This window comes from Haemaphysalis longicornis, unplaced genomic scaffold (assembly GCF_048455015.1).
Source record: "Haemaphysalis longicornis isolate Haplotype H1 unplaced genomic scaffold, Haemaphysalis longicornis Haplotype H1 scaffold_5, whole genome shotgun sequence".
Lineage (NCBI taxonomy): Eukaryota > Metazoa > Arthropoda > Arachnida > Ixodida > Ixodidae > Haemaphysalis > Haemaphysalis longicornis.
The window spans coordinates 181,946,145-181,967,941 of NW_027526385.1; the positions used below are offsets into that span (position 1 = coordinate 181,946,145).

Genomic DNA, 21,797 nt, shown 5'->3' on the forward strand with positions numbered 1-21,797 from the left:
CTACCATTTCGGAATGGCCGCATTGGATAGACGTCGGTTTTATAACGCCAGGGACCCATGTTCGATTCCGATCACGGGGTGCATTTTTAAAAGACGATGGTCTTTCTTGGGCTACTTAATCCCAGATATTTTGGTCTGTCTCTCTGTCTGTCTGTGACTCGGTACAGCCACACGGCCAAAGTGAAACGAGGTCTGCGCAATAGTGTTTTATACTCACAGCCAAATGTAAACGTGTAAGTCCGGTTTATATGTTCATACTTGACTGAAGACAGAAAATTATACACGAGGGAGAGTTGCAGTGTTACGTTATAAAAAAATTCAAGAATGCTTGATTTTAGTGAAATGAAATGCTGCGGAACCCCGCTGGTACGTCCCCCGGCCTTACGACGAACCGCTTCTTACGACGGATCACCGCGGTCCCGGCAAACTCCCCATAGAAACAATGCATCAAAAGCCCCGATGAGACGATGTTGTGGGTCAAATGGTCCGCTTCATACGACGGACCCTGGCCCGGATAAGCGGGCGCTTTTCCCATATTTTACACCTTTCGCCGCCTCGTCCTGACCTTCTTTATTCTTAACCGCCTTTTGACGCTGCTTGATACGTAAAGGTCCGCAGGCGGGTCAGACCTCTTACTGAACAGACGCAAGCAAGCAGGTGGGTACTCGTGAGCAAGATTTAACCTGCGACGGCCCCACGCGGCAGGAATACGCCAACGCGCCAACCGCCAGAAGTCGAGGTTCAGGTGGCAGGTAGACCATGAATTTGAAGCGCCTGTTGAGCCTCCGACGAACACGGAAACATGTGCGACGTAGGCAGTAAAGTTAGGTTCGTTGAAGAAGGTGGATGGTGTCGCCGTGGAGACATGTGAGGATCCGATGATGACGCCAGTAGATGATGAAGAAAAGTCTATTTACACACGATATTTACAGGGGCTTACAGAAGACACGAAGAAAACTCACGAAAAAGAAAACTGGATTACCATTAAACGGCGCCGCAGCGCACTGGGGTATCGCGGCAGGATCCCTGGTAGGGGCCCAGAGGCCAAAAAGGTGCCGAACCGCTGCGCGGTTGGCGAGAAATTCGACGGGCTCTGGCGCCGAGAAACCACCACGGAAGCAAGTCTCTATGCGACCGCTCTGGGCGGCAGCTCCGGACAAACTCGGCAAAATTGCGCATGCAATCGCAAGCGAAGCCACCTCCGCCCAGCAACACACTTACCAGTTAGGGTGTTGACCCCGCGCCCCACTGTCTGCCGCCCCCGAAGGTCGGGCGGACACGAAAGCCTTCCCAAAAGACGCGTAGAAGGCCGCCGACAAGGCCGTCCCAAAGGGCTGCCACTCCGCCGACGGATGGGGGGACAACAAAGCCAGGAGAACGGAGGAGGGTCATCGCCCCGACGGGGTCCATCCGCGCAGGTATCACTACAGCCCCCATCAAAGGCTAGTATCAGGACTGATTGGACAACTGCAGGCACCAAAACAGCGATTACAGCGCGGATAACCCAAACCAACCAACAAAAAAAACGCGAGGAATATGCCTTGAGCCCTCCATGCATGCAAGCGAAATTTGCGCATGCGTGCAAAGCACAAAGTGAACTGCTACACAAAGACTAGAAATAAATAATGCATAACACGCCCGGGGAACATCATCCAAACCAGCAAAATACCGCGTGCTGAATAGAACCCCACAGGTAAAGGCCCAACGAAAGTAAAACTTGCTCGCGGGCACAAAGGGGAGCGAAGAAGGAAAACGGCAGCGACAACAACAATGCAATTACGAAACAAACCCAAGGTGAACGCTATCTCCCTCGCAAGATTATGGGTGAAAAAAAAACCACAGCAGCGAAAAAACCGTTTACGAGAGTACAGTCAGTGCACCACAGTTTTTCTTGCACCAGTAGCACTCGAATTATTCAGGTGCAGCTTCGAGGGGAGAGTCCATCTGGTTGTTGCACCAATCGCGATGTTCGGCGTTCATCGAGGCGTCAGGTGATCCACCTCTGCAACCCGTGCGGGAAGCCCCCACCGCCAGAGCCACTCGCATGACCAGGAGCATGGACTTTGAGACGCTTACGTTTACATGTCCGCGCTTGCCATTGTTCCCTCCCTGGCATGCCGAGTTGCTTCCGGCTTGCCTTTCGTTGACCCTTGTCTTTACTTATGAGCCCTGATTCGCTCCGACCACCATAACCATTTCTTAACGTTCAACGCGGCGGAACTGCGTCTCGGCTTCCGCGCCCTGAAATGCTCACTCAGGGGACCGCTAAAGCCTCTATCCCTCCCGGATAGCTACTTGTCGAAACAGGGGATCCCGGGTGGGTATTCCTGAAGCCGAGCACCAGTTTGTGCGGACGGAAGCCGAATGGCCCGCGAGTCAGGGTCTCTCGTATAAGGGCATCAACGGTTTGTTTGCTGCCGCCAGCAGCATTGGCTGCAGGCGTATTCTTACAGCAAACGTCTGCGATTGCGTCTGCTCCGAGCACACCGTTTCGACGGGCCGGTCAGGATACGGCAAAGATTTTGCGTCGGCGATCTGCCCGGGCGCCTCTATAGCGCTCAGCAAAGGCGCCTCGACATTTCCCAGCTCTTATGCCCTCCCTGGCCAATCCCGGCGGAAGCCCACTACGGCGAGTGCCGTCAAGGTGGGCGCACCTGGCCGTCCGGTGGCTTGAGCTGCGGACTGCTCTTCCCCTAGCTGCGTAGCCGGACAGTCGCCGCCAATAGCCACCGAGACCCGCCGAGTAGCACGGCCCGCGATGACATTTCGACGTGAATGGTCCGGCGATGAAGCCGGTTTATCGGGCCTGATCCCCTGATCTGCTCCCGCAACAGTGTCGCTCAGTGAAGAGAAGTCATCCTGGCAGGCTCATCTGCCTCCCCTGGACCAGCGCAGACAAAGCCGCCCGCCTCTATCATCCCGTCGAGTGCCGTCGCGGAGGGTGTACCTGCCTGACCCGTGGGGCCGGCCGACTCTGCGGCCTTTGACTGTGTAGCCGAGGCACCGCCGAGAATAGCCCTCGACGGGGGAAAATAGCGGGTCCCACAGTCACCCCTTCACGAGACGTTTCTGTCACTGCGACCGATTTAGCCAAACCTGGTCAACTGATAGAAAGTGAAAATCCTTCCCAGCCGCATGGTTTCGCTGACCGTGTCGAGCCTTAACTTGAACGGTTTAGCTGTGACACTTGGTCCCACTAGCCCGCCGTTTACTTTGCTAGGCAATCTTTTGGAGACGCCCGACACTGCCGCGGTGACGAGACGCGGACGCGGCCTTTCCCCTGACTCCGGACCATCTACTTCAACCCAGCGTTCGATTGGTGGGGATGGTCTGGCGTCACAGTCGAGACAAAGGTCGACGCCGCAGTCTGCGGGCAAGTGTGCGGCCTGCCCGCAACTGCAGCACGGCAGCACCACATTCTCGTTACCCGGTCGCGCCCGAAATTGGGCCTCGGCCAACCTTAACAGCCCCTGGAGCTCTCGCGTTTTTGCGCATTCAACCTCCAGCTTTTTATCCCTGCCCACGCTGTGCTCTGGCGATGAGGATGTACCCCAAAAAGGAAGGTGCAGAGACAGACTACTCACCGGCGATGATCTGGCCGCCAAGCTGCACCGCGCGCAGCATTCCCACTTCTCTCCAGCGTAGATCTGAGGGTCCAAGGATGTCTTCTTCTCGGCAGGGCATCCGCTGTATTGCAGGCGGCTCGCAGCCGCCCAGCTTTGTCGTTGTCCTTGCGTGTAGTAGACTTTTTTCTTCTACTTCCGAGGTCACCTTTGGGTCACACTTCTGTCCCGAGTTCGTCACTTGAAGCGACGAAGATATCCACGACGCTGTCGGAATCCGCCATTAAAGTTAGGTATGTTGAAGAAGGTGGTTGGTGTCGCCGTGGAATCGTGGGAGGACCCGATGATGAGACAATGCCAGTAGATGATGAAGAAAAGTCTATTTACACACGATATTTACAACGGCTTATAGAAGACACGAAGACAACTCACGGAAAAGAAAACTGGATTACAATTAAACGGCGCCGCAGCGCACAAACGGGTATCACGGCACGATCCCTGGTAGGGGCCCAGAGGCCACAAAGGTGCCGAACCGCCGCGCGGTTGGCAACAAATTCGTGGGGCTCTGGCGCCGAGAAACCGCCACGGGAACAAGTCTTTATGGGACCGCTCTTGGCCGCAGCTCCGGACAAACTCGGCAAAATTGCGCATGCAGTCGTAAGTGAAGCGGCCTCCTTCCAGCAACAAACGTACCAATTAGGGCTTTGACCCCCGCTCCCCCTGTCTGCCGCCCCCGAAGGTCGGGCGGACACGAAAGCCTTCCCAAAAGACGCGTAGAAGGCCGCCGACAAGGCCGTCCCAAAGGGCTCCCACTCCTCCGCCGACGGATGGGGGGACAACAAAGCCAGGAGAAGGGAGGAGGGTCATCGCCCCGACGGGGTCCATCCGCGCTGGCATCACTACAGAGCCCCATGGCGAAGACCGGTCAGCCGCTTTCCCACCACGCTCGATCGGAGTTTCTTGCTTTCACGACGTTCTTTCTCTCAATATCTCTGCTCTCTCCTTATCTCTCTCCTTGTCACTTCGCTCTTTTCTTTGCTAGATCACCTCAATTCATACCCTTCCGCCGCAAGGGTGGAGGGGAAAACAGGAGGCGATGGGGGAGACACGGGGGGAGCGAAGGAGGACACCCCTTCCCCCTGTCCTCAGCGGCAAGATCAAGGGAAGCTGAAGGAAGACACTGTCAGACAGACACAGTCCGGGTGCCGGACCTCTCGGCCCGTCGTCTTCGGGCTCCACTCGAGCACTAGTACTTAGCCGCCCGCTGGGATCTAAATAAACCACAGTTTTGCGTCGGATGCTGAGCCTGTCGGTTGAGGATGCCCGGGGTCAGATCCTCAGCGCTGCTGCGGCTTTGAAGAGAAGGCCCGGGGAAATAACCTTGTGGAGATAACTGGCGCAGTGGATAGGATCAGCAGGGATACGGATCCCAGATTCTACAGGTCAAGGCCATCACCTCAAGCACCGAACTATGCCGGTCAGTGCCTCTCTTGATCCCGGGTGTTGGCTCACCATGACATCTAGCGGGTATACTTTATCAGAAGCCCTGAGATAATGGATGGGGCTTAATTATGGTGAAATGACGGTGCCTGTGAGCGTTGTCAAAACAGCAAGCGTCCGGAACTAGGTCAGCCATTTCGTTTGCTGACGAGATACAACTGCTGCAGGCGAAATTGAAGGTCCCTGAGGCTGAGTTAGCGACGGAACATTTGAGAAACGCTAGTGAAGGTTTGAGAAACGCTAACAGCGCCTCACCGATCGGGCTGCGAGCACAAGGGTTCACTAAGGGGGATGGAAGACTAAATTGCATGAGCATGCTGCAAAGGTTGCTTGTAGCTATGGCCTCCCAGGAAGCGCTGGTGCTTGATTGGTTCACTGGTGCAGAGGTCAGTCTTTACGCACTATGTTCCGCCAAAGCGTCGGGCAGGAGTAGTTCTTCCCTAGTAGAGCGTGACGGCTAGAGCATTTTTGGCGGGACTCTCGCGGGAGGAGCGGAAGAACTATGCAGTTCCTAAAGCAGGAGTCCTGTAGGGACTGAGGCTCGCTTCAGTTGAGCGTGAGCCCGTAGTCGCAGCGTTGGGAGATGGAGAACATTCCGGGAGCGTGTGCGCGCGGTCCGTTGCTTTGCGGGATGCCGCAGGGGGGAATTGCGCAACGACTCGGATGCACTTGGGGTCACACACACAACGTCCTGTATTTCTGGAGCTCCACGAATGTCGAGTTGCGGAAATGTTATTGTTATGGGAAGCTGCAGCGAACTGAGCGAGGAAAGGGTGAGCAATCAAGGTGCGGCCGCTCAGGTTATGAGAGCCAAGATATTGCAGGCGGGACTGCACTAGTAGCTGAAAAAACCCTACCAGCATTGCATGTCAGCGTTAATATGGCCCCTAAGCAGCCCTCTGCTGCTTAAGCTGACCATCGGTGCTTAGTGGAGCACGGCGTTCCCAGCTCAGAAGCGGCCGAGCCCGAGGGTTCGACTGGGAAGAAGCGACAGTGTCCGCCAGCTTCACATCAGTGCTGCGTTGCTGCAACGCATGCTGGCGAAGCTGCAGCGGTCCCTACTAGAGCGAGAGAGAGAGAGAGAAAACTTTATTTAGAACCAAATGCGGTTCTTACAACCCAATTACAGGTCGTCTTCAGTGAATGGGGAACTCAGCTCTAGTGCGTTTTTGATGTATTGCACTAGAGCTAGCTGCTCCTCGAAGGTAGAGGCGAGAGTCAGCCAGGTTGGGTCAATGGGTATGGCAGCTGCCTTGGTGTGTGTAAGTGAGGAATGCTGGGAATGGTGTGAGGACATTCCCATGGTATTTGTTGCTGATTAGGATATCCACCACAGTGTTGGCAGACTGGTGGTTCTTGTGCTCTTCCTAAATAGAGAAAAGATATCGTCTAGCTGGGGTGCATGTCGTGTTAGCCGGTGCTTCTCTCAGTAATGATGATTGCTGCCTGTCTAGGTTAGGGTGAGGTGGAGGTAATTCTCTTCTGTTTAGTTTAAGGTATCTTAGTGTATTGTTCATGATGCCACAACAATTGGACCTCTCCAGGGAGATGTTCGGTGCCCGGATTCTTAACTCACGGGCGAGCGTGTCTGTCCGAACGTTGCCAAACATCTCCGCGTGGCCAGTTGTCCAAATAATATCGTATTGATGATGACAGTGACTATTAAATAAATCTGCTGTATCTTTAGTCATATCATTCAGTATAATTTGCCTGCATGCTTCTTGGGAATCTGTCAAAATGATCAACGGGAGTTCTGTATCATGCGGACTATGCGGTGTGAAAGTATCGTGGTATCTAATGGCTCTGGCGGTGGCCTGGAGTTCAATGCCTGCTGTGTTGATGTTGGTGCCACTTTGGAGAATGCAGGCTACTGCCGGATGAAGGTCTCTGTTCAGCACTACGATGCTGTGCTTGCCTCTGCTGGAACTAATATCTACATAGTATATTGCTCGGCTTGTTGGAGATCTTTTCACAAGATTCTGTAAAAAATTAACTCTTTGCCGTCTTCTGTCCTCATTCCTTTCGGGATCCATATTTCTGGGTAAAGGGGCGACTTTGAGTAGGTCTCGAGTTTTGCTGTCGAGAAATGGGCACTTGACTTCCTGTCCCTCGTTTCGAGGTACGGGATCAAAATTGATGCTGCTGAGGATGTTCCTGCCTTGCTCTGTTGATCAAAGTCTTTGAATTTGGTTTGCTAAATGAACTGAAACGATCTCATCAATCGTATTGTGAGTACCTGTCCTGAGTAGGGCTTCGTTGCTAGTAGACATTGGTACTCCTAAGGCAACCTTGGTAGTCTTTCTGATGAGGGCCTCTAGCTTAAGTTTTTCTGTTTGTGATGGGTTTAAGTACGGGAGGTGATATTTAAACCTGGAAATTATCAGGGCATCCCTCATTCTCAGGGCTTCCTTCTCCTTCAATCCAATAGTAGGGTTGGTGATTCTTTTCATCATGTGAATGATCTGATTGCCTTGCTTCAAAAGTTGCGGAGTTGTTGTATAAGACTTGCCGTCTTTTTGGATGCGAAGCCCCAAGACCTTAATTTCCGCTCTTTGTGGGATGGAAATTTCCCCTAAAGTCAGATTAACTTTTCCTTGGGGGTTTCGTTTGGTATGCCTCTTTAAGAGAAGTACCTCTGATTTTGCAGGGGAGCAATGGAGGCCTTTTCTTTTAGCCTCCTCTTCGATTGTATTTAGTGCTACTTGCAGCGTGCTTTCAATGTGCCCCAAAGAACCCTTAGTTATCCATACTGTAATGTCATCCGCGTATAAGGTGTACTTTTTGTCTGGAATTTCATTCAGTTTTCTTCCGACTCCACACATGGCTAGATTAAAAAGCATAGGTGACAGTACCGATGCCTGTGGGGTACCTCTGCTTGGGTGCTTTTTATTTTCTGATGTTTGCGATCCCAGGACAATGCGTAGAGTGCGGTCTTTCAAAAAATTTCTCACGTAGTTGTAGATACGGTCACCGCAGTCAGTTTTTTCTAGCTCTTCAAGGATACCGAAAGCGAAAAGGAGAGGGGCCCCTAACACTGTTGCGCCACGAGGTGCGCTGCATGGCCGGGATGTTTTCGAAAGACGATGGCCGATGCATAACACCTTCTTAAGGCCACTCGCTCTGAACGAACTAGATTGTGGTGGCTATTTTGCCATGGTGCCATGCAGCCAGGGTCAAGAGGAACTGGCCATGCTGATTGTTCTGTCGTCGATTTACGGAGCCATGGTGCGCGCGCGAAAAGTGAGTGTGGTTTGTGAAAACGTCCTGAAATTATAGTTCACAGTGGCCGTGGAGGTGTCGGACATTTCGACACACTAAAGGCGCGGTCCCTGGGAAGAGCAGCGCGGACATGGAAAAGGCGTGTCGCGCGGCGCTTTCAAACGTCGCGCATTCCGAGAAGAGCCGCGCCTGCTCACACCAGATGTCCTAACGGCCACCGGCGTGCGGCTGGAACCTGACAGAGAGGAGTCGATTTTCTCTCTTCCCCAGTCCTCAGCGGCAAGATGGAGGGACGATGAACACAGACAGACGGAGCTTTCGGGCCGTCGTCTTCGGGCTCCCCCGAGCACTGTTTCTTAATCGCCTGGGTGTGACGTAAATAAAAGTACTGTATCGCATTAGATGCTGAGTTTTTCGGTTGAAGATACCCGGGGCCAGATCCTCAGCGCTACTGCTGCTTCGAGGAGAAACCCCGGGGAAAGAACTCTGTGGATCTAACTGATTTGTTAATGGGCCATTACCTATCGCTCCAAGCCATTTCGGAGGAAGACAGGGGCCTGCACAACGTTGGCAGGCAGGACACAGACCAGATGGGTGCCCGAATTCGTACAATCAATATCGTCCCCGCTGCTTCAGCTGCAGCACAGTGAGCCCCGATGAAGTCCCTTCCCCCCGCTCCATCCGCCTTCTATGTGCTCCAAGGGGCATCGTCTGTCACGGCGCTCATCTCCCGGGGACTGCGGATTACCCTAAACGATTCCAACAGCGCAGATGGCAACCCACATGTGCCCAGACCGGAGCTGAAGGGCACAAAATTAACACCATCGCTGAAAAGAACGCCGAATTCATGCGATCACAAGACAAACCCCAGGATCATCTAACCCGCCAGGCCAAAGACGCGGGACCCAAAACAACAATTGGAATAAACTTCATCACGCACCGCCACCGGGACACCTCCTCAAAACCGGAACTGAACTTCGGAAAACAGGTGAGCTAACCCAGCGCCTCCCTTCTGAGATCATCGCAGCCATTCCCGTCCCTACTTCCGTACTATGATATCCTTAAAGAGCTTAAAGCCATTAGGGCGGAAATGACTCTCCTACGCCAGGATAACGCCGTGTTCAGACAGGAAAATCGATCTCTGAACCAGAGAATTACTCTTCCCGTGGAAGAAGCAGCCTCTCCTAATTCCCCGCCACCCAAGCGTAAGGCAGTTTCCGACGACTCCTAGTCCGCTCCTGCCCTATCGTACGGAGAGGAACTTGTGGACCAGTACCTGGCCGTAATAGAAAACTCGTGTAAGCAGGCGCTACTGGAGCGAAAACCAGAATACTCCAACTATTACCAAGCTCTGAAAGGCAATCTCTCTGCTCTTCAGGGCAACGTTGACGAATTACGAATAAAACCGGACAACTGCATGGGGAAAAGTTTCGCCAATAATAAATCTTCCACGGCCCCTCCCGTGGTGAACCAGCCCCCTTATGAATTCCACGTATGAGCAAGCATAAGCAGCTGCTTCGAGTCTGTCCGTGGAATTGCAGAGTGTACCACAGGAAACGCCCCCAATCTGCAGTTTCTTATTTAGTCCACGGAGTTCCCCTGTAGTTATTGTCTTACTGGAAACAAGCACTGCTGTTGAGCTGTCGGGTTACAAGGCGTTCCAGTGTATGACCAATTCCAAAACGGCGGTCTTGGTTCAAAGGAATGTGCCAGCTCAAAGATCTCAATTCTATAGCGTTGATTTCTCAGGCGACCTTGTCGTCCTATGAATTTTTCGTTCAAAAACGAGGGATGTGTATTGGCTCAAAGGTGGCTCCTATGCTTAGTAATATATTCCTAGGCAGGGTCGATTGAAATATTGAAAGAAATGTATGCGGCTTGAAAAAAAAAACATATTTTCCGTTATGTTGACGATTTTCTAATAATTGTTCAGAATGGAGAAGTGAATGTAGATGGCCTTTTAAATCTGCTCAATGAGTGTGGTCTCGGATTGCAGTTCACATTTTAGCTGCCAAAAGTGAAAAAACTGCAGTTTTTGGATTTAGAATAACTTTCAATAAAGGTCACGTATCCTGGTGTTGCCGTCCCCGTTCTCAAAAGCAAGTGCTAAACTTCAAATCGGGCCATTTCAAGGTAATAAAAAATGGGATCGCATTTTCTTCATTACGCTCAGCCCTTTCAAAGTCCTGTGACCATCAGTTGCAGGACAGCTTCTCGAATCAGATAAGTACACTGCGTACGGCAGGCTACCATGTCGATGTTCTCCTCATGGTCGTGCAGATGCGAGATAAATGGATAAAATGCAAAGATACGGCAGGTTCCGCAACGCAGCCGCCAATGCAAAGAAAAAGATACCCCGTTGTGATAGCGTATAAGCACCCGTTCTCTCATAACTTAAAAAACGCGGGAAAAAGGCACGCTGTCGACGGGGTGTTCTCAGCCCCAAATAAGTTAGAAAAATGGTGCAGTGCGGTTGTTCGAAGACTAGCTCCCCAGAATACAAGGACGAAAAATGTGTGCCTGATAAATCATTCAGGGCCATTTGTAAAATGTGCAACGGTTGTCGTGTATATGTTTCGACTTCGGTGTGGACATATATACGTGGGACAAACCGGGAGGTGCCTGAACACCAGGTTGTCGGAAAACCAGCGCTCATTAAAATGGAATCCGCACAGTCACCTGGCAAAACATTGCAGCTCACACGGATGTGTGCCGCTCTTTAAAAAAAAACACTGTGTTGTCGAGACACAGGGATAAAACACCAAGGGAAATCATCGAGGCCTTTCAAATCAGACGATCCGCCTACCGATGTATAAGTATGCCCTCCTTAATGCTGCATGACCGGGAATACGCTTATCTGAGTGACACCCTCGCATGACAAAGTAAACCAAAAAATTTGCACATGTGCAGACCGATGAGTGATTGCGTTTTCTGTTTCTGTTTATTCCTTGCAATAATTTACCGCCATGTGGGAGACTGATCTATATATATTACTAACGTTTTCTTAAAAATAAATCAGTTGTGAGTGCAGCGCTGTCCTGTCTACTGCTCGTTCCTTTTTTGTGCTGTGTTTTTTCCGCGCTGATTTTCAATGATATCCTACTTCCGCCTAAACGAGATGCGCCTAGGATATACATATTTAACGTATATAGCAGCGCCAACGATACTGGGCAGAAAGTTAGTCATTTATTTTCTCTCGCGTAGCAGGCAGCGTAAAATCACATGCTGGTTATAGCGGGGTCTTCAGTGCCCCTCATACTGCTTCGGGATACTTCAGGAAAAGAAGGGTCTCCTGCTTTGGAGAAAAATACAAGCACACATGCTTGTCATTGAGTCAGATGTATCGATTCCCGCCTCATAATTGGCAATACCATCCAAAACGACTCTTCCCCAAACCTCCCTTTCACTCACAAAATAAAACGCTCCTGTTGGACCAGCACCGACTCTTCGCTGGGCAGCGATCACCTAATTATCCAAACGGATATCTTCCTCAACGCCACAATTACACCGCAACCCAGACAGATAAATTTTACTAATTGGGATGAATTCCGCAACGTCCGTGCTAATAACCCCTCGCAAGAAATTAGCACCGACAAATTCCAACACTGGCTCGAGAGTACCATCTCCGATGGCCGAATTGCAAGCAGTGTATTAGACCCGGAATTTCCTCCGGATGCAGTCACTTCCCGATTACAGCACCTGCTGGAAGCGGTATACCGACAGAACAGCACGCGACGAAAGGGCACGCGACAGTAGAGCACCGCCATAACAGCACGGCGTCAAAAGAGCACGCGACAAAACAGCACAGCGTCAGAAGGGCACAGCGTCAAAAGCGCACACGACAGGAAAGCACAGCGACAACTAAGCACAGAGAAAAAAGCGCATGCGACAAAATAGCACAACGACAAAACAGCACACGACAAAACAGCACAGCGCAAGGGCAAAGCTCTGAAACAGTTGGGTGCGGTGGCGTAGCTAGTTGCGGGGTAGGCTGGGGCCGGGTAGCACGCATTTTCTTTGGCCCGGGCCGGGCTCGGGCTTGAACCAAAATTTTCGGGCCGTGCCATCCCGAGCCGCCCTGGCCATCCCTGAGGCCCGGCAATCCTGTGCCGCAAATTATATATTGTTGACAACAAAAAGATGTTTGTTGATCTTTCAGGCTAAGTAAGAACAAAAAGAAGCGAAGTGCAAATTCATTACGGCGCTGTTAAAGATATGATAAAAGGCGATTGCGCTTAGAAATCCTTTACATCAATAAAAAAATATCTGGGACCCATCAGCATAGTGGGAGAGAGTGGGCCAGAAAACGACGACACTCTAGCCACACAGTACAACATGGTTGTCTTTTCCCTTTTCTTTTCAAACAAACACAAACAGAACAAGCGTAACCTGGATTTTGGACTATGTGCAGAGTTTGAAGGACCAATGTTTGAAGCAGAGCCCATGAGTTCTTCCGGGAAGAATTTTTTAAAAACCAGAAAAGAGGCAAAAAAGAACAGAAGCGTCGATAAAATATTGCTACCAACGTAACTAGAGGAAAATACTAAAATAAAGTGGTGAAACCGGACGCAATGTCAGCTAAAATTTCAGCAAATAATGGAACAGCGAGAGCTGCAGTAGCTGCTGAAGAATTTCAGTATTGCAAAAAATTATCCACTTGCTCCGAATCATATAAAGTATCCTCGCTGTGTCTTTATTTCGAAGACTGGCAAATGAAGTGGCAAATGGAGTTCATGACTACTCAAAGAATAGTTTCTAAGTGAGGATATTTAAGTTGTACAAAGTTCGGTCTAAGTTTAATGGAAATGTAAATCCAAATTAGTCGTATTCGCTTTGTGCTTGCGCTTTTTAACCTAACACCAAACTTCTTCGAGTTCATGTTTATAGCCTGTCAGACTAAGGAGGGCATTTAACAATTCTGGCGGGGTCGGGCTTAATTTATCCAATTCTGCCGGGCTCGGGCCCACCTTTTAGAAGTTTGCCGGGCCCAGGCCGTGTCTCTATCGGGCAGGTTCGGGCCGGGCCTAGAAATTGCGGCCCGGTTAGGGCTCTTGTTAGGGCACAGCTCGCGCCCGGGGCGGTCCAAAAGGACGAGCCCGGCCCGTCCCACGCGCCGTGCTCGGGCCGGGCAGCACGCATTCTCTCGGGCCCGGGCGGGGCTTGGGTTTGAACGAAAACACTATTTGGGCCGAGCCGGCCCGGGCAGACCCTGAATCCCGGCAGTCGTGTGCCGCAAATTTAGAATGTTGACAACAAAATCTTCGGCTCATTGATCGTTTGGGTGAAATGAAAAAAAAAGCGAAGTGCTGTCAGTCTGTCACCGTGGCGATGCTAAAAAATAACAAAATGACGTATTGCACTTAGAAAGCCTTCAAGCCAACAAAAGAAAACGTATGGGCTTCGTCAGCATAATGGGAGAGAACGGGACAGAAAACGAGAGCACTCTGGTAGTAGAGTACATGATTGTCTCTTTTCTCTGTTTTTCAAACTAAAAAAAAAAGAACAAATGTGACCTGGACATTGCACTTTGTGCGGACCATAACACCAAAGATTAGCTAACGTACCCTTGGGTCTTTCTTAAAGCTTTTTACACACATATCTTTTTGCCCATTAAGCGAGTTTTTGAGTAGAAAACTTTCTGAGCATGGGAGGAACTTAGGTCTACTTGGATAGACACCTGGTGCAAGCCGACAACGAACCTTGGCAAATTAAATTGAGAGAAGTACAAGTTAAACTAGCTCTCGGCACAGTGTGCTAGCGTCAAAAACAAGTAGGAAAAGAGTTATTTGGGAAACGAATTGAATGAAATAACGAAACGTGGAATATCTGTCCAAGAATTGCATAAATAAAAATATCCACTTTTCTCAGCATCATTTAAGCGATCCTCATTGTACTTTAAGTTCGGATACTGTCGCAAATGCAGCGCCTGTTAAAATTTTCCGTAAGGATACATTATTTCGGTCAGGATATTTGTGTTGTACAGATATAGGTCTAAGTATTTAACAAGTGTAAATTCAATATACTCCCTGTAGGCTTATTTTAGGCTAAAAAGACTAAACTTTGAGGGCTCATGTTTGGGGTCTGGCGGACTCGGGCTGAGCTTAAAAAACAGTCCACGGGCTGGGGTTTCTTTTATTAAATGCTGTCGGGCTCGGGTAGGGCTCGGGCTTTTATCTTAATGTTTTGCCCGGCTCGGGCCTGGCCCTGGCCATGTCTCAACCAGGCGGGTTCGGGCCGGGCCTAGAAATTCCGGCCCCCGCACTGCTCTAGTCTCTGTCATCCAATGGTTGCTGCCCTCTCCCACTCGACCCGCGAATTACGCAGTTGTTTGAGGCACGCGTTCGCTCAATTTGATTTTGTTTTTGTTTTCAACACTTGAATTCACGGGTATGACAGGGGCACGCGCGCCGGCTCAAACAGCGGCCATGTTGATTTTCTCGCACCATTCGTTCACCGGTACTACACCACGCCCAGTTGCGGAAAAAATGGTCCCACAAAAAATTGTCCCGGAATAAATGGTCCCGGAACAATTGCCTCCGAAACAAATGGCCGCGAAACTAATGGTCCTGGAACAAATAGTCCAGGAACAAATGGTCCCAACTCCCAACTTCAAAGTAGGAAAAAATGGTCCCACCACTACTGCACCTATGCGTGAGCGCCTCTATGAGAGAAGGAGGGAGGGGGTTAGTGTATTTATATTTATATCTCTGTATTTGTGCGTAATGTATTTTGCATCTGTCTATATACAGGGTGATCAAAGTTAAGTCGAAATTTATTTTTAAAATTAGACGCTTAGATATACGTGAAGACCACCGCTACAGTGAGGTTATGCACCAAGGGGGACACACAGTGAGTTGGTAAATATAGATGTCCGTGGCTTAATTAACTTCAATTGTTTAATTAACTTTTTAGCGGCTGCAGTAAGCAGGCATGTCTGTATTGAAAATTTAGAGGCAATCGTGTTTCCACGAAGTTCCATTTGACAGAATTCTTTTAGCACATTCGTACTCTGAGTTGACGAACTGTTAAGTTTAATTGCCGTTCGCATGATTACGCATGCAAGACCGTGAAGACCAGCGCAAAGCTCCTCCCTTTTGTAACGCGCCTGCTGTGTACGGTGTTTAGTTAGACAACGAAGAGGAGGCATAAGAAAAAGTGTCAACTGGCACCCTTTCAGTCCTGGCTGGCGTTTTCGGAATCTGCAGTACTCAGAACCGCAATCGAAACAGAACAAAGGGGAGGAGCTTTGCGCCGGTCGTCACTGTCTAGCATGCGTAATCATGCGAACGGTAATTAAACTTCGCAGTTTGATATCTCGGAGTACGGATGCGCTAAAAGAATTCTGCCAAATGAAACTAATGGAACTTCTCTATACAAACATGCCTGCTTACTGCAGCCACAAAAAAGTAAATTATTCAATTTTAGTTAATTAAGCCACCGACATCAAAATTTAGCACCTCATTCTATGTTCCCCTGGACGCATAACCTCACTGTAGAGGTGGTCTTCACGTAAAATAAACGCCTAATTAAAAAAAACTGTCAAATTAATTTTCACCACCCTGTATATTATATTTGCTAAGGCTGAATTTACTATCAGTTAAATGCTGCATACAACTCTGTCGTCGTACGTGCATGTTCTCCCATGCTTCCTTTGCTTGTATTCTTCCGTTTATTAAAGCTTGTGAAGCGAGTCCCACTTGAGCCTGTGCGGGGAGCCTTTTTACAGTGGCAGTAATATTTAGGTCATGTGGAGTATCGAAAATGTGAGTAGGCCGGTACTGCTGAATATCAAACAACATAGAGCTGTACTAGTGCATCACGCTCGCCGATTTATCGCTATTTCAAAAAAGGATTTCACATGATGAATGGTATATTTCGTTAGCTAAGCTGCGTTACGGCGCTCTCCACCTGAAAGGCTTGGATATTTGCAGTTCGGATCAAGCGAAGCGGCGCTAGTAAATATTTTGGATCTTGATAATTTGGCAGCTTGCAGCTTAAATAAATTTTTTTTTCTCTAAAAATATGCAATGTAGCTATTATTACGCCTCGTATCTTGCTGCAAGGTTTAGAAGACTGCTGCTAACATGATTTGTTAACTTGCCGGCGTGTTGCGGGAGCGTAACATTTGCTAAGGGCAGCAGGTGAGCCCATCGAAACTGGTCACCCACCATCAACAACAAACTTTATTGTTCGGAATTGCATTTGAGCACAAATATATAGTTTTTTTTTTGCGCAAATACGAAAACTTTTTTTTTGCTCGCCTTTCTGACGGCTTTAATTTCCAAGAAATTGCGAGAAACAAAGACAGTCACTTGTCATGGTTCCATGGAAAGCCAACGATTGATGCAGGTTGATGCACTACGCCACCAGACTTGCCTTTTTGGGACGCCCCTTAAAAAGCGGTACCAAACAGGAAGGAGCGGGCGGGGGGGAGTGTAGGTGGTTCGCTTCGGTAGAATATTTCTTTTGCTTGAGCTGGCCCTCGTCGCCCTCTTTAGAAGAAATTTGTCATGGTGCTGGATGTCGTGATAGCCACGTTGGACCAGCGGCCCAGCGGATGGTGCTTGAGGTAGTCGTAATCAGGCGTGCCCATGTCTCGGAACACTGCCTGTCACCAACCTCTCTTATTCGCGGCGGTTCCTCGCGACAGGTGCGCCTTCCTGGAACACGGCCGGACTCAAAAACTGTCTTCCTCAGTGAGAAAGGAGCGTGGAGTCTGGCCGTGCCTGGACTTAGTGGCTGTTAGTGTAGTTGCTGTGACAAGGAAAACCTCGGAGAGGGGTGCGCAGAACTAGCGAAAATATATAATTAGCGGACGTAACGGTTTAATAGTCATAATAGCGTAAATAGAAATAAATTGCAGTGCGGAATTTTTATATACTATATAAAATAAATAAATAAATGAATAAATAAATAAATAAATGAAAAATAAATAAATAAATAAATGATACGAAAGAAATACAAAACTGAAAAAAATATTACAAACAACTAAAGAAATAAAAATGTATTTTCAAACATCTACAACAAAGAATGAAATGGAAACCCGGAAAATAACGGCGGAAACACAAATAAAAATAACAAGAAACAGGCCAACTGTGTTACGCCATGTATTTGCATTTGAGCAAAAATGTATACTAAAATGAAGCGATGGTTTACTGACAGCTTTTGTTACAGAAGGCAATACACCACTCCAGCAAGATGCAACAAATATAAACAAAGAGCCAATGTAATGTTTTGTGGAATCATTTTGCCCGATGAGGTGCCCAGGACCATTTCTTCCGGGGACATAAGTTCCGGACCATTTGTTCCTACTTTGAAGTTCGGGCCATTTGTTCCGGGACCATAAGTTGTTTTTACGGCAAGCAAATCAGCTAAGGCATTTGGGTGGTGTTCACTGCGGTAAAATGCATTCTTAATGATATTTGCTGAAAATAAAAGGCACTCTCTCTTTGCAAAGAAAGCAGCTTTACAAACATTCACTTGCCCCCAAAAATGCAGAAAATCTTATGAAAAGTTTTAAGTAAACTGCCTTGTCACGATAAACTGAATTTCCATACACTGTTGTCCCTAGTTTATTCTCCAGGCAAGCCTGCGATATAGTCGTGGAGGAAGAACGGACCTTTTTGAAAGCACGTGCACGCATTGTAAGTCCCCGCGCACGCCCTGTAATACCCGTTTGCTGCTGTTGTGTCGAAAGGGGGGGGGGGTGGGGGGGGGGAGCGGGAGGTCATTGTATACTCTCGCACAGGGATGGCACTGCCCCCTTTGTTCCTCTTGGGTGCAACAAAAGCCGACCCCCACTCGTTTTCACTGCGGAGAGGGCGCAGTCGAGGTTACACGGACGGGGCCAAATGCTGACGTGTGTATTTGAGAGGAGGGATTGTGAAGACGAGCGCAAATAGCGCGGTTGTTTTGAGAGGGGGATTCTTAGACTGGCAAAGGGCTTTCGGGTTGTTTCGTGGTCCACCCACAGCAATGTCCGTGCACCGCAATGTCCGGATACCGGCTGGAGGGCCCCCTTCTTGCTTGTTTTTCCACTCATTTTCATCACTTTAATTAGCGGGCACGACATACCCATGTTCGCCAGCTCAAGCAGCGGCTGTGTTGATTTACTCGCGTCATATCATTCGCGTTCATTTTTTGTGCGGATTCCGTGACTCCCGAGGGGGACGCGGCTGCACTGACGATGTAGACGAGATTGAACGCTCCAGCTCATTATATCATGATGGCTTGTGCCATCACTCGTTTATTACAAGTTTGTTTGCGTATAGGGTGTATTCACAGGCACTCGGCCGCGCGGCGGCGTTACCTGCGCGGCGGCGCCGACTCCATTTGTGCGGTTGAGTTGTTTTGCGACGGCGCACGCAAGCGCACGTACGGCAGGGCGACTAGCGTGGTTTGCTTCGCGCGGACTCGCTGTATTTGTTTATTTCTTGTATTTCTTCGAACTGCCGCGGCTGACGTTACATCCACGCGTGTCTCAAGTGTGATGCGATGGTGTGTGAGACCACCGTGCTTGTGGATTGTGCGAGCGTGTGCCCCGCGTCGAGCTGAACGCGTTACCGTGCTTTCAACAGTTGCCTCCCGCTATGAACCTGAGTGATTAGGCGAAGGGTCTGTCGTGTCGTGGGTTTGCTAACGCCTTGGCCTAAGTAGTTAGCAGTTTCCGCCTCGAAATGGTGAAATGTGTGGTTTACGGCTGCAGCAACCGGACGCGCAACAGACCGGACGACGAGAATTTCAAGCGCGTTGGTTTTTTTTGGCATACCTAAGCCAAGGCTGGGGCAGTGCTCAAAAACGGCAGACGTTTCGTCCAGAAGAAGAGCGCTCTGGCTGCAACGAATTCTCCGGGAAGACATCGATGATGAAGCGACTCATTACCGAGTCTGTGGCGCGCACTTCGTTACAGGTGAGGATGATGCGGAATCAATTCTTTCATCTCGCGCTTCGCCCTTTGCGCAATAGTACTTGAAATCTTCTCTGTTTAGGTCGGCCAGCGTACGTCATGGACGAGATGAACCCCGATTCGGCGCCCAGCCTCAACCTGGGCTACATAATCGTTGCTAGAACAGGGCTCGCGCGAGGTCCGAGGCAGAAGTTTTACGTCAATGTCACGTACTGGGTCCCCAAGACACGAACGTGATGCCAGTCGCCAGTGGAAGTTCTCTAGGTATGACCGTAGCCTAGTGAGCACCTTGGATCAATCACTTTACTACCTTGTTTTTTTCTAGGCACCAACGGCCCATTGTACGAGGAGGAAGAGACTGACCGATACGAAAGTGCGTTTCCTCATCACCTGTAGTTGAAGTTTTCAGGCTGCTACATTTAACAGTGATGAGCTCACGCGGCAAGTTGTTCATCTTCGGTTTCTTTTTTTTTTAGCTCATGAGCAGTCTTCATGCCAAAAAGAGCCAGCAGCCCAGCATGAAAGTACGTTGCCTGTTCAAGAGCAGTCTTCATGCCAAGAAGAGCCAGCAGCCCAGCATGAAGGTATGTTACCTGTTGTTCACCTGTTGTTCACATTACAGCAGTGGAACAGCATTGAGTTACTATGAAAGCATGCCTTTCCACTTACACTTCAGCTGCTAGCAGGCCGTGCTGTGTGGGACCACTGGCAACACAATCTTGGGCCAACACAAGTAAGCCCAGAAGTGTTTACCAATTATTACATCTTGCTGCGTAGCACCACATAGCTTGACAATACTTTTTTTTTTTTTCAGCTGGCAATTCGTCTTTCTGGGAGCTATCAGACAATGAAACAAGGATGGCTGCACCAGATGGTAAGTTTTTCACGAGCACAGTCTCAGAGTGTCTATTTATTAAACAAAGCCATTTTGCAAGCTTTGTAGTGCAGTGGAACGTGACATCAAGTTGACCATGCAGGGCTTGAAGGTGAAGAAGAAGCATCAGACCACGCAGCTCGCATCGCATCCCTTGAACAAGAGAACGGCCGCCTACAATCAGAGGTTGACACGTTAAAGAAGCAACTTGCAGAGAAAAACCTGGCCGAGGACATACTAAAACTCAACGAAGGCATGGTAGCCTTTTATATAGGGCTGCCAAATTATGGGGTCTTAAAGGCAGTGTATGACCTCATAGAACCAGATGTGCACCACACTAGCCGGAACTGCCTACCAAAGTTTCAAGAAATGGTGGTTTTCTTGATGCGGTTGAGGCTAAACTTGCATTCAGAAGACATAGCTTACAGGTACCATTTCTCATATGTGCATGAACCATTTTTTTCTTCTGCTACGCTTCTCTGCCTACTTCCTGCTACCTTCACCACTGGAATGGTAAGCATTCAAAGCTTTAGTGTTTATGGCTCAGCCGATTTTTAGCTACACTTATCATTTATAGAAATGCGCTTTAAGCAGTGATCACAAAACAATTTGGAGCTTGCATTGCATGTACACCCAGCGGTTAGCTTCACCTTTTATCCGTGGCCATCCTTACAATGATATGTAGTGCATCAAGCGTAATAATTTTCATTACTTCTGTTTTTCAGATTCCATGTCTCGCAGGCCACCGTGACGCGTATCATAGACAGGTGGCTTGACGCAGCCTACACTAGGCTCACAGAGCTAGTTTCATGGCCCGAAAGGGAGGAGCTTCAGAAAACGATGCCAATGGCCTTCAAAAGCACCTTTGGCAACAAAGTTGCAGTAATTCTCGACTGCTTCGAGATTTTTTTGGACAGGCCGTCTTCAATGGAGTCACGTTCACTGACATGGTCGGCGTACAAGCACCACAATACCGTGAAGTACTTGATAGGGATTGCTCCACAAGGAGTAATTACATACATTTCTAGAGGGTGGTGCGGCCGCACAAGTGATAAGCTACTCACTGAGTCGTGTGGCATACTTAAGAACTTGTTGCCTGGGGACTCTGTCCTAGCCGACCGAGGCTTCACGATAGGGGATGCTGTTGGCATGTGTGGAGCAAAGCTGGAGATTCCAGCTTTCACGAAAGGGAAAGCACAGCTGTCTGCGTATTCTGTTGAGGCTACACGAAAGCTGGCAAATGTGAGGATTCACGTAGAGCGGGTAATTGGAGTACTGTGAAACAAGTACTCATTACTTAAAAGCACTGTTCCCCTCGATCTACTGCACGTCAAAGTTCACGGAAAGAAGGTGACTACACTTGATAGAATTGTGTTCGTCAGTGCTGCCCTGACAAATGTGTGCGACTCTGTTGTGCCCTTTGATTAGGAACAAAAAAGAAGTATGGCTGCCTAACTTTGCATATTTGCTTCTGCTAATTGACCAACACTAAACTGTGGCCTAAATTGTATACAAGCACATTCGACAATAAAGTTCATGTTTTGGCATCATTCGGTCAACTTCACTGCGAGCCTTGTTGCCTACATTCTTTGCAGAACCATTTTCTGGCCTTTGGTGGCCTCTTTAGTCCTACAAAAGCAAAGTGGAACCATTTCCTCTCGCATCGCTTGCCGTCACACTGCACCATGTCACCATGTTCAGGCTCCCCACAGTAGCAGTACAGCTCCTCTTCAGG

General features: G+C 49.2%; 1 pseudogene; it reads left to right on the forward strand.

Annotated features, from left to right (window-relative positions):
* The first annotated feature begins 20,046 nt into the window (after nucleotides 1-20,046).
* LOC144140032 (uncharacterized) lies at nucleotides 20,047-21,541 on the forward strand (annotated as a pseudogene).
* Nucleotides 21,542-21,797: the final 256 nt, after the last annotated feature.